The 11421-nt window shown below is 40.8% G+C and overlaps 1 pseudogene; it reads left to right on the top strand.

Moving 5' to 3' along the window:
- The first annotated feature begins 5089 nt into the window (after nt 1–5089).
- On the top strand, nt 5090–6917 carry LOC136167887 (glycylpeptide N-tetradecanoyltransferase 1 pseudogene; annotated as a pseudogene).
- Nucleotides 6918–11421: the final 4504 nt, after the last annotated feature.

The raw sequence follows: 11421 nt of genomic DNA, 5'->3' as shown, positions 1-11421 counted from the left end.
ATACTGACTTCTTTTACTCTTAGAACATTAATTGGATTGGAATTCTGTAGCAAATACAGGGAAATAGTGATTTTAGTGTATTTCTTAAATTTAAAATGATCGCCAATTAGAATGGGGCTTCCTTGGTGACTCGGATGGTAAAGAATTTCTTGCAATGCAGGGTTAAGTGCCTGGGTTGGGAAGATCTCCTGGAGAAGGAAATGGCAATGTTAATGAGCATAGGTATCTTTCTACATCACTATCAAACAAGATTGGTTTGTTTGGCATAACATGATCTATTTATTTCGAAGCAGTATTACACTCAATGACACAGCTCGAGACTTGTGCTGCAATTCAGTTCAGTTCAGTTCAGTCCGACTCTGCGACCCCAGGGACCGCAGCACGCCAGGCCTCCCTGCCCATCACCAACTCCCGGAGCTTACTCAGACTCATATCCATTGAGTCGGTGATGCCATCCAGCCATCTCATCCTCTGTCATCCCCTTCTCCTCCCACTTTCAACCCCTCCCAGCATCAGGGTCTTTTCAAAGGAGTCAGTTCTTTGCATCAGGTGGCCAAAGTATTGGAGTTTCAGCTTTAGCATCAGTCCTTCCAATGAGTATTCAGGACTGATTTCCTTTAGACCTGACTGGTTGGATGTCCTTGCAGTCCAAGGGACTCTTAAGAGTTTTCTCCAACACCACAGTTTAAAAGCTGAGTGCTGAAGAATTGATGCTTTTGAACTGTGTTGCTGCAATTAAACCATACCAAATGTAATTCATCATAGTTTGAGAGTTTGCTAAACTCTCAAGTATAGTATTAATGACCCAATTTCCAATCCCTCTCTCTGATTATATAAGGTGGAGAGGGAAGAGATCATTTACTTTTGAGAGGTGTATTGATTATGGGGATGACCATGCAGGAGACGTAAGAGATGCGGGTTTGATCATGGGTTTGGAAAATCCCCTGGAGAAAGGAAGGGCAGCCCACTCCAGTATTCTTCCCTGGAGAATCCCAAGGACAGAGGAGCCTGGCAGGCTATAGTGTATAGTGTTATAAAGAGTCGGACACGACTGAAGCAACTTAGCACGCACTCAGGAAGTGCTTACTAATGAATGCTTTAGAAAGATGCTAGTGAGTTGAAAATTTCTTTAAATAGAGATGGAGTATTTGTGGAATCATGTTTAAATATGTCCTTTAACATCGTGTTAAACAGACTCTTAATTAATATACAAAATACAAATTAAGATTATGAACCAAATGGATATTGCTAGTATCTCTGGAAAATGAAATTGTTAGTATTTATTTCTTTCTTTATACCTTTCTGTATCAGGTAAATCTTTTATAACTAGTATTTACTGAGTTTTAATTAGAAACACAATAAAACTTTTTTCCTTTTGAAAATAAATTGTTTATTAATTTCTCTATTAATGTAAAGAATGAAATAGTAACTATTTTCATCTTCCATGTAAGTTGAAGAATGCATTACACTTTTAATTCCTTCTCTCATCTCCCACTTTTGAGTTTTTATCTAAAGAACGTGGGATTTTTAGATTCAGAATATTACTACTTATTTTTTAGCATCCTGTATCATATCTTTTAGGACTTTTAAAAATACATTTGAACATTTTATGATAATAGTAACAGCAATTAGGCAATACATTGTGTTTCACTCCTTGTTTCAGGATCTAATGCTATGTGACAAACCACCTCAAAAGTTAGTGTCTTAAAAATTACCAATTTGTTATTATATCATAGTTTTCTGGGTTGATGGGGCTCATTTGCGTGGTTCCCACTGGGGTCTCTTATGTGTTTGAAGTTAGAGGCTGGAAGTTGAAGTCATTTGAAGGCTCAGTGGGGCTAGGCGTCTGAGGTAACTCACGCGCCTCCAAGTAGCCCCTCTCTCTGGTGAAACTCCTGATCCTTCCTACAGGGAGCTCAGAGCTCCAAGAGGAAAGAAGTGGAAGCTGCCACATCAGTTAAGGACTTTGTGTGGAACTAGCATACTGTCAAGTTTATAGTTTCTATTGGCCACAATAATCACAGGTCTAACCCAGACACATGATTGTGCAGAAATAGATTCTACCTCATCAACTGAGACCAGCCTCAAGGCCACATTACTGAAGAGTTTGTGGGAAGGGAAGTAATGTTGCAACCATCTTTCAAAACAACACAGTTGTTCATTGAGTTATTTGTTTTGCTTTTTTCATCCTTAAAATACTTTGATTCAAGTCTCAGTTGGTTGAGATGCTTCTTACAGTAAGTATTTCACAGAAGTGATATACTTGCTGAATCTTTGTAAAACCTTCTTGCGATGTGAGTGATAATTTGAGTGAATTCAGAATCCATGGATCATAGTCTTTATCTTTAGAAGCATCGAAAGCTTGCAGTGTTGTAGAGATGTCTGTTTCTAAACATTTTTTTCTTTGTGCATTTTCTCTTTTTTCCCTACCTCCCATACATTATCTGGTCTGGGTATGTATAGTTTCCTTTTTCCTAAAGATCTCAAATTCATTGATTTTATCAGTAAATGTCTAGGTTTATTTTTTTCTACATGAACTTGACCTGGTATTTATTAATCCATTTGGACTGTTGAAATAAACCTCCTCCTAAAGCAAACTTGTTCCAATTTCTAAGAATGTTTATTATATCTTTATATGTTCTATTTCTACATAGAATTCCTATTACAAGAAAATTGTATCTTGTGGACGTGCTCTGCATATCTGTTGTTTTTGCATCTTAAAGAACAAAATCACAGATTCAATTTTCTATATTAACCTATAAAATTTGATACCTTTGTGGTGATAATGATTTTGAATGAAACTATATTTACATACTTCAGATTATTCCTTTTTTATAGATATACTGTATTTTCCACTCTTGCCTGGAATACAGGTAAGACATTTGTAATGCTGTCTCTCATTTATTTCAGAAGGTCTGTTTAAAGAAAAGTATTTATCTAGTGCTTCAGATCCCCAGCCCTCTTTAAAACTACTAAATAATGTCTTAAGTTGAGTGATCTTTCTCTTTTTCGCAAATTCCCACACTGGAGATGACGCTTCCCCACCATTTGAAGTTACGAATTTTGTAGATTATATGGATTATCATTCAGATCTTTCAGATGCTAACAAAAGAATGAAACACTTGTTTGTTGTCCTTGCTAATCCAGAGGCTGGTCGGCAGACTCAAGGAGGTGTGGCTCCCCCTCCCTTTCAGGTTCAAATCGAACGCCACTTCTTCTAAGAGGCCATTTTTGACCCTTTTATCAAAAATGATCTATCCCAATTTTTCTCTCTCTCTTAAGGTTTGGCAAACTACAGTTCACAGGCTAACTCTAGCACATTGCCTGTTTTTGTAGATAGAAGCTTATTGGAACACAGACATACCTATACATGTGTATATTACCTGTAGCTTCTTTTGTGCTGAGATAGCAGACTTGAGTCATTGCAATAGGGGTCACATGGCCTGCAAACCCTAAAATATTTACTATATAACCGTCAACAGAAAACATTCTTTTGACTCCTGCTCTATCTCATCATCCTATTTATTTCCTTTATGCTGTGTATGACACTTGTAATTGCTTTATGTATTTTTTGGTTGTTTATTATCCAAGGATAAAGCAAGGATAAAGCTTGTGAGGCCAGTCTACCTTGGTCTACCTTGTCCATCTGTCTCTGTATCTTCCATACTGACACAGTGTTTGGAATGTGATAGAAACTAAATATTTGCTGAAAAATAGATTTTTAAAATGTGGGAGCTTCTCTGATAGCTCAGACAGTAAAGAATCTGCCCACGGTGCAGGAGACCTTGGTTCAGTTCCTGGGTTGGGAAAATTCCCTGGAGAAGGGCCTGGCAACTCAGTCCAGTCTTCTTGCCTGGAGAATCCCCATGGACAGAGGAGTTCATGGGATCACAAAGAGTCAGACATGACTGGACAACTAAGCATACTGTTCTACTCATTTCACTAGGAGTTTGGGAGCAGGATCAGGGGAGTTAAGGATATCTTGGCTCAGTTAACATATTAATTTGGAAGTAGGTAACGGGAATACTTAGGATATGAAAAAAAGAAGAATTAGAAAGTAAAGTTTCTAAAGGTAGAAGAGCCTGAAAGCTATGAAGAAACCAGTAGGATTTCAATGGCAGGGAGTACAACATTTTGTATATATAAACACTATAGAGAGATAGAATTTTAAAGTCTTAAAAATTGCCCTCTGGATTACAAAGAGCCCGTTATGACATAGTCAAAGGTTGTTTCGGTGCAGTGGCTGGGAGCTGTGTTAATTTGCTAGGGCTGCCATAACAAAGTGCCCCAAACTCAAAGGCTTAAAATAACAGAACTTTATTGTCTCACTGAAGAGAGTAAATCAGAAGTCTACACGTTACAGGTCTGAAATCATAGTGTCAGCAGGGCCTTGTAGACTGACGAGGAGGACCCTTCTTCCCTTCTGCCTAGCTGTAGGTGGTGGCCAACAATCCTTGGTGCGCCCCAGCCTGTTGACACACCCCTTCTTCTATCCTCACATAGTGCTTTTTAGGCATTCTTCAGTGTTGCTCTGTTTCCATATGGCCTTCTTATAATGATAACAGTTATTGGATTTATGCTGTGCTGTGCTTAGTCATGTCTGACTCTTTGTGATCCCATGGTCTGTAGCCCACCAGGCTCTTCTGTCCACAGGGATTCTCCAGGCAAGAATATTGGAGCGGGTTGCCATGCCCTCCTCCAGGGGATCTTCCCAACCCAGGGATCAAACCCAGGTCACCTGCTTACTGGCAGATTCCTTACTGCCTGAGGCACCAGGGGATTTAGGACCCACCCTAATCCAGTATGACCTCCTCTTTACTTCATTGCATCTGCAAAAACCCTATTTCCAAGTGAGACCACATTTACAGGTACTAGGGGTTAGGATTTCAACATATCTTTGGGGGGACACAGCAGGGGGCTGAGAAGTGAATGCTACAAGTGAAGACAATGAGCAAAGTCTTCAAAAATCTTGGTAGAGAAGAGGAAGAAAACATAGCAGTAGAGAGAGACACAAGGTTTAGAAAGATGTTTGAAGGGTTAAAGGAAAGATTCACTAGAGGGAGAATTAAAAGTTATAGGAGAGAACTCAAGATGGCGGACGAGAGTGATACAGCAGTGAAGCCGCCGGCACCTCCGCTGCCGCAGATGATGGAAGGGAATGGAAACGGTCATGAGCACTGCAGCGATTGCGAGAACGAGGAGGACAACAGCTACAACCGGGGTGGTTTGAGTCCAGCCAATGACACTGGAGCCAAAAAGAAGAAAAAGAAACAAAAAAAGAAGAAAGAGAAAGGCAGCGAGACAGATTCAGCCCAGGATCAGCCTGTGAAGATGAACTCTTTGCCAGCAGAGAGGATCCAGGAAAGGCTATTGAAGGCTATACAGAAGGCTATTGAACTTTTTTCAGTGGGTCAGGGACCTGCAGAAACCATGGAGGAGGCTAGCAAACGAAGCTACCAGTTCTGGGACACGCAGCCCGTCCCCAAACTGGGGGAAGTTGTGAACACGCACGGACCCGTGGAGCCTGACAAAGACAACATCCGCCAGGAGCCCTACACGCTACCCCAGGGCTTCACCTGGGACGCCTTGGACCTGGGGGACCGTGGTGTGCTGAAAGAACTCTACACTCTCTTGAATGAGAACTATGTGGAAGATGATGACAACATGTTCCGATTTGATTATTCTCCAGAATTTCTTTTGTGGGCTCTCCGGCCGCCTGGCTGGCTTCCCCAGTGGCACTGTGGGGTTCGAGTGGTCTCGAGTCGGAAACTGGTTGGGTTCATCAGTGCCATCCCGGCAAACATCCACATCTACGACACAGAGAAGAAGATGGTAGAGGTCAACTTCCTGTGTGTCCACAAGAAGCTGCGCTCCAAGAGAGTGGCTCCAGTCCTGATCCGTGAGATAACCCGGCGGGTTCACCTGGAGGGCATCTTCCAAGCTGTTTACACTGCCGGGGTGGTGTTACCAAAGCCTGTCGGCACCTGCAGGTACTGGCATCGGTCCCTAAATCCCCGGAAGCTGATTGAAGTCAAGTTCTCCCACTTGAGCAGAAATATGACCATGCAGCGCACCAGGAAGCTCTACCGACTGCCAGAGACTCCCAAGACAGCTGGGCTGCGACCAATGGAAAAAAAGGACATTCCAGGAGTGCACCAGCTCCTCAGCCGGTACCTGAAGCAGTTCCACCTCACACCTGTCATGAGCCAGGAGGAGGTGGAACACCGGTTCTACCCCCAGGAGAATATCATCGACACTTTTGCGGTGGAGAATGCAAACGGGGAGGTGACCGATTTCCTGAGCTTTTATACACTTCCGTCCACCATCATGAACCACCCGACCCAGAAGAGTCTGAAGGCTGCTTACTCTTTCTACAATGTTCACACTCAGACCCCTCTCCTAGACCTCATGAGCGACGCCCTCGTTCTTGCCAAAATGAAAGGGTTTGACGTGTTCAATGCACTGGATCTCACGGAGAACAAAACCTTCCTGGAGAAGCTCAAGTTCGGCATTGGGGATGGCAACCTACAGTATTACCTGTACAATTGGAAGTGCCCCAGCATGGGGGCGGAGAAGGTTGGGCTGGTGTTACAGTAACCAATTGCCAGTGAGATTCTGGATAAAGCCACTGAGAATTACCAGGAAATGGAGCCCCACCACTTGTTGGTCCAATTTTCACGAACGTGAGAATCCCTGGCAAGGGGAGAGGAACTGAACCGGCTTTACAGACCGCCACTGAACTTGATGATTGGATTGCAATGGCGTAGGCTGCTAGATGTCATCTCTGGCCGTGTCTGGTCTCCCTGTTTTCCAATTAATCGCATCGTTATGCAGCCACGATCAAGGGAATGTAACTGCTGAAAACTAGCTCGTGATTGGCATATTATGGAGTTAACGGGTGAATAATAAAAGTATATATATATATTACATATATATATATTAAAAAAAAAGTTATAGGAGAGAGAACATGTGAGCATAATGAGGAGTATGAGAAGACAGGAGAGGACTCTAGTTGACTCTATTTCTTCTCCCTCAATATCCATTCTTCCACTCAGCTTCCCTTGGTTTTTAGCTGTGTTCATGTGATTGTTCATATTAAGAATAAGTTTCTTAGCTTCTTTTGTAGCTGTGTCGGCTTTGTGGTTAAGTTCTGGCCAATGAGAGAGAAGTTGATGCATTGTGTATTGGCTGGAGTGCATGTACATTGGCTGGAGTTCAGTAATCTTGGACCGTGAGGTGGAAGCCGTATTTTGAGAATGGACACATATGTCAAAAGGAACCATATCTCTCATGATTGTGTTAGGGGAAGCACACTGATTGAAACCGCGCACCCTGGCCAGGCACCATAGTAACCATTTGCATAAGTTGTTTTATGACAGGAGGTCCTGGTAAGGAACAGAGAACTAATAAGCCTCCACCAACCAGAAGAGTCCGGGAAAGGTCAAAAGGAGACACCACCTGTCCGACCACCTCCCAGAATCCTTCTCTCTGGCATCCATCTTGGTTGAGCGATGAGTGCACCACCAGGAAGGACTCTGAATCAGAAGGATTGGCTAAGGACAACCCGGAAACTAATCCCATCACCATAAAACCTGAGACTGTGAGCCATGTGGCAGAGCAGTTCTCCTGGGTTCCCTGACCCTCCTGCTCTCCACCCGGGTGCCCTTTCCCAATAAAATCTCTTGCTTTGTCAGCACATGTGTCTTCTTGGACAATTTATTTCCGAGTGTTAGACAACAGCCCAGTTTCGGGCCCTGGAAGGGGTCCCCCTTCCTGCAACATTTGGAGAGCTGTTAAATTAGTCTTGATTTGCTTATGTAAGGTCTTAGCTTTTGCAAAAGAGAAATGCATTTTGTGTGTTTCCTTCCCTTGTGGTTGAACTTAATTGTGACTGAACATAGGTAGATCTAGGGTACGGTGTGAAGATTCGGCTCAGTTCAGGCAGAAGATAACCTAATTCACTGAAATAGGACGGAAGAATGGAATAACGGTTGTGAGTTAAAATCACTGGTAAGGAGATGGTAGGAAGTTTATGAGTTCCTCTGTTAAGGCATCTGTAAGTTAAATTAGTTGTTGAGAACAACAGAAGACAGATTTTAGTAGAGGAGGTCTGATGTTTGATGTAGATAGTGGAGATTTAACAACAAGCTGTGAGGCATGAGAGAGAGCTAATAAATAAGGGTTTGGGAGCGGTATTGAGGTTAAAGACGACGTGATTATAATAGTCAAGTGAATTTCTCTCGTGTTCTGTGATATGGGAGAAGGTTTGCAGTAAAGGATCAGTGACTAGACCTATGCTTTATGGGAATAAATACAGAACCAGGGAACTTTACAGCAACATTTAGCTATTGTCTATCCAACCTTTCCTATATGATAGGTGGGCTACATGAACCTGCCAAAATGTAACAGTTCAGCCTTCACTCCAACTGTGAAAGGGACTAACTTGGAAGATTTGGCCCTTGAAAGCTCCTGAACACACTGGCAATGTGTGGGGGGAAGTGGGTAGATACCACTTCTGAGCATGTTGAGAAGAAATGCCCTAACATATCACAGGTTATACCATTATTATTTAGGACAAAGGAAAATAGTCTAATAGGGCAGGTAACTTATTGCTGCTCCATGCTTTATTCTATTCAGTTGTTAGGACTTTTTGTGCAAGTAACACAATGTAGTGAGAAAGTGTAGCAAGTTCTACTTCAAAAATTTTTTGAATATAAAGAAATCTTTATCAGACTAATATTTTCTTTTGGTTTTATCACTGTGGTAAAAAAGTATTATCATTTAGAGACAAAAGGAAACATCTGAGCAAATAGTAATAAATTGACAATGAAATTTGTGTTACAGATTTCATATTTGGCAGTTTTCAAGATATAGTTTGAATATATGTTATCTCATTTAATCTATAAACATCACTGCAAGGTAGGTTTTATTATGAATACTTAACTTACAAATAATGACATTGAGGTTCAGAGGTTAATGATTTTTCCAGGATATGTAACTAGCAAATACTAGACTCCAGTTTTTCCTCCAAGGTCCAATGGGTGCGTTTCACCATGTTCATCCTCAGTGTGATGATTACTCACAATAAGTAATTAGTCTGGACAGCTCCACCATGAAGTAGGCAAGGTTTTCATTTTCCATGAAGATTCTCCAAGAGTTTGAGGCTTTTTCCAATTATTATTTAAAACTTCAATTTGTGGTTTGTGATTGTTAGTTCAAGGCAACATATCCACCTAAAATGGGACCTCTTTTCTCTTGAATTTGCTCTATTTTCTAAAGCCTATAAATCTTAAGCTCTTGAAGATTGTACTTTGAAGGGCTGTTGAATGAATAAAATATATCACATTCATGTTGGCCTCTAGAGGTCACAAATGCAACAGAATCTCGTTTCTTTCTCTTCTCTTTAGAAGTGTTTTTGACAGCCCACAAACCACAATGGTTTTGATGCATGTGTGTGGTCACTGTAATTCTTGTGATTCTAATGATTGCATTACAAGAATAAGTTTGCTTACAAATGTGTCCAGAACCTTACTTTTAAAACCAGCATTCTCTGAATATTAATAGCCTCGGAGAACAGGAAAAAGTGATAGAAAGAAGTTTCTTTTGGAATCTGCAAACTTTTTAAAAAATGCAGAAAGAGAGGATATATTCTTCTGAAGAAGACCAGTTAGAATTCTTTGCTATCACTTTTGTGTACCAATGATGAATAAAAAGCACTTATTTTATAGATATGGGCAATAGAAATATTTGAAAAATACTTCATGGATTTGTGTATAAAAATAAATGGAAAAGTATGGCTAGTGTGTTATTTACATAAAGTAGTTAAAAGTTATAATTTAAATTGGTTAAAATACTATGAAAACATTTTATGAAGCCATACATTTGGTGGTCAGTAGAGCTTTGAAGTTTTAAATATTTTAATTTTACAGTGCTTTCCTAATAAAAATCTCTACCACTTACTGGTCATTTATGACCCATAAGGCATCATACTAAATGCCCTTTAAACATATTATTTCACTTATTTTCACAACAACCCTATGTAGACCTTTTGCTAAATTTAAAAACTGATGCTTTTTATATGCTTGTTTTTTTAAGGAAAGGTTTCCAACTCTTTCCCATTATATTTTAATCAGGAGAAAATAAGCATAGGTATTTCAAATTTTAAGTGATTATTTTAAATGAAAATATCTGTCAATCAAGTACATAGATTCGCATTGAGAGAGAATTAAAAAAAATTCTAGGTCAATTTGGGCAGTTACTAAGACATATGATTATTATTGCTATATCACTATCCTAGTTTTTGCTTGTTTTATGCTCCCTAGAGATTACTTCATAAAGCCACTCTTCAGTATTCTGCATATTATGAATTGCAATAAAGAATAGTAAGCACTTAGTAGTAATACCAACCAGAAACCAATGTTGAAAATTATTCAATATGCTGCTTTTATAGAAGAACCGTTAAGACGCAATGAAATGAACAGGTATCAAAGGGAACTTGTCTTCTCCCTCTGAGCTTGCACTTCACAGTGTGGAAGGAACATGTCTGGGCTTTGAAGTTAAACTGAGCTGACTCAGGTAGGTTATTTACCCTGTGTGAAAGGTGATAGTTATTTACTCTCAGCACAAAGCTGCCAGCACGGTAACTGTGCGGCCTTTCCTCACCCTCCTTTTTACCTGCTTCCACAGGCAGTTGTTAACTCCTCAGCACTCCTGGGTGGAAGGAAGGAAGGCAGCTGTGAGGTGGAGTCTTCCCTACTCTCCCATCGCTACTTCCTTCCCAGTGGAGGAGGTCTATTAACTCTCAGCAGTCACTCTTTTGTAATTAGATGATTGGAAAAGCAAAGGGATCATGGTGACTACTGGCTGGCATCTGGCTTAGTTGGCAAGGACAGTTTGGATGAACATACCGTGTGAAGAAGCAGTCGTGTATCTTATGCCCCAGGGGTCTCAGAACAAATCTTCAAACAACGAAAGACAATAAAAGAGAAATACTATTTGTAAAGTGGACTAACAATACAGCAGAAGAGATTGAGACCAGGTTCCAAAGCTAGACCACCTAGGTTTTTGCTTTTGTTATCTATTTATTTGGCGGTGCTGGGTCTTGGTTGTGGTATGCAGGGTCTGGGGCCCCTGCGCTGGGAGCACAGTCTTAGCCACTGGACCTTCAGGGAAGTCCTAGATGACCTGGGTTTACAGTCTTCCTCTGCCTTTGCCAGTTGTGGAACCGTCTGTAAGTTGCTTAACCTTTCTGTGCCTCAGTTTCTTCATCTTTAACATGGTGATTATTAGGGTCCTTTCCTCATGGGTTGTTGTCAAGTTTCCATGAGTTAATATATGTGAAGAATTAGAACAGTATCCCACACTGTTAAGTACTACATGAGTGTTTATTGCTGTTAGGAATGATTACAAAATAAACCAGTG

This window comes from Muntiacus reevesi, chromosome 4, assembly GCF_963930625.1.
Source record: "Muntiacus reevesi chromosome 4, mMunRee1.1, whole genome shotgun sequence".
NCBI classification, from domain to species: Eukaryota; Metazoa; Chordata; class Mammalia; order Artiodactyla; family Cervidae; genus Muntiacus; species Muntiacus reevesi.
The sequence above is the reverse complement of the archived record's forward strand: the minus strand, read 5'-3'. Positions and strand labels throughout refer to the sequence as shown.